This window comes from Triticum dicoccoides, chromosome 2B (assembly GCF_002162155.2).
Source record: "Triticum dicoccoides isolate Atlit2015 ecotype Zavitan chromosome 2B, WEW_v2.0, whole genome shotgun sequence".
In the NCBI taxonomy this organism is placed as follows: Eukaryota; Viridiplantae; Streptophyta; class Magnoliopsida; order Poales; family Poaceae; genus Triticum; species Triticum dicoccoides.
This window is the reverse complement of record NC_041383.1, coordinates 655,481,725-655,483,827: the sequence shown is the minus strand read 5'-3', so window position 1 is coordinate 655,483,827 and position 2,103 is coordinate 655,481,725. Positions and strand designations below refer to the sequence as shown.

The following is a 2,103-nucleotide window of genomic DNA, read 5'->3' as shown; positions in this document are numbered from 1 at the left end:
GGCGGCGGCGGCGCGTCGTCGTCGCTGTCGTCGAGAACGACGACACGTTGCCGCCCTCGAGGTGCTGGAGGACGGCGTGGAGCATGCAGCCGGGGGCGCCCCACCACAGGCGGCGACCGTCGCTGTTCTTGGTGCCCCGCATCAGAGAAGCGTTGTTGGTGCCGCGCCGCCTGCCGGCGTCCGAAGTACGCCGCCCATGCTTCGTGGTTGCGGGCGGCGTACTCCGGGAGGGCCAGCTGCTTCTCCATCAGCGACGCCCGCACGCGCTCGACCTCATCGTTGAAGTAGTCGGGGCGCGTCACGTCGGGCAACGGGGGTATGGGCACGCCCTCGGCGCTGAGCCTCCATCGCCCTGCCACGCGCATGTCGGGAGGCGTCGAGACATTGGCTTCGAACAGGAGGTGGATTTCCCACTTGTGCAGCGAGCGGTGGCTGAAGCCATTGGCTGCCGCCCCATCGCCGGAGAACCTCTCGCCCATCATCTGCGGCGCTTTGAACGGGAGGAGAGAGATGAAAGAGTTCGTCGGCGGCGGCTGTGAACGGGGAGAGAGGGACTACGGGCGGGTGCGTCCTCCAACGAGGGAGGTGCTGTTTTATATAGTGGCGGGAGGGGGGAGGGGGGCGGCAGCATTGTGTGTACGTGTGGCGCGATGAGGCGCGTTGCCGCACCACGCCGGCCCGTGAGGAATCAATGGAAGCCTGACCGGCGGCAGCCTTGGCATTGATTCCCCGCGGGAAACCGAGGCGTTGCGAGGACGACGATGCGGGGGCCGCTGACTCGGCACACCCGCTGTTCTTTCGCGCCAAAATCAATTGCTCCGGCACGCCGGGTTCGACCTGAGTCCGCCGACGCCAATTTCGGGCCGAACCATCGAAAAACAGGCTCCTAAGTATGCAACTGGGCCTGTTTTCGAGCGCTGGCGCAAACAAATCGTCTTGAGATACCTGTTGGGGGCGCCGTTGCACTTACCGATAGATCAGTCGAAAGGAATTGTGCAGCAGTACAACCAATTAATTTCTCTGCGTGCGGTAGCCGGTGTCGCGGTTAGACGCCAGTGTTGGCATGCGGGAGGGGAGGGACGGGAGGAAAAGAAGGAACCGGCGACATGCATGAGTCGGGCCGCCGTACTCGGCTGTCCCTGTAGACTAGCCACAATGGTGAGTAACATACACTAGTAACATATACATATCCCTAGACTATGTTACTACCTCAATAGTGGGTAGTAACATAAGGCTGGTCATAGTGGGAGTAACTTAGCAAGTAACATAGCGCATTTCAAGACAGGTTTGCTTATGTGGCATAGAGTTAATGAGGAAAGAGATGTTTAGAGTAACATAATATGTTACTGTAACATAACGCAACCCAAAGCAAAATGAGTCTATAATGTAATAAATGCTATCATCTATGATACTACTTGTATGTTACTTTACATTATGAAGGTAGTAACAAAGACTAGTGTCATATGCATGACACTAGTCTAAGTTACTTCCCACTATGACTAGCCTAAGTGTGGTAACATGCAAAGCTTCCTTTATTAGGTTATAGACTCATATTGTATTAGGATATGTGATGTTACAGTAACTAGTTAAGTTACTAGTACTACATCTCTCCTTATTAATGTGACGCCCGGGTAATTATGCTACAGTAATCCCCACTAATGTTGCCACGTCACCTCGGTTACTGTGGATAAACTCGCGTTAGTTCGAAACCGGTTCGAATTCAAAATCAAAACAAAAGCAAAGATAAAAGGTTTCAAAACAAAGGCTAAAAATGTTCGGGGGTTGTCTAAAATAGCTAACCTAATTATGGTGGGGTGCACTAATTTTGGTAAAATGCTTTGGCATTTTAAGTAAACTAAAAACAGAAAAGAGAAATAATAAAAGAAAAAGGAAAGACAAAAAAAGGGGGGAAGGGAAAACCCCTGGCCCATTCCCCCTCCCCACTTGGCCCCTTCCCCCCCTGGCCCATTCCCCCCTGGCCCGGCCCAGCGCCGGTCGCTTATCCCCTCACCCCCCGCGGCAAACCCTAGCCGCCCCACACTTCCCCCCCCACGCGCCCCGACCCACGCTCCCCTGTTCCCTCGCCCGATCCAGATCGGGGCG

At 54.8% G+C, this 2,103-nt stretch overlaps 1 pseudogene; it reads right to left on the bottom strand.

The window, feature by feature from the left end:
• Positions 1-1,011: 1,011 nt before the first annotated feature.
• Positions 1,012-2,103, bottom strand: part of LOC119361105 — a 10,409-nt pseudogene continuing 9,317 nt past the window's right edge.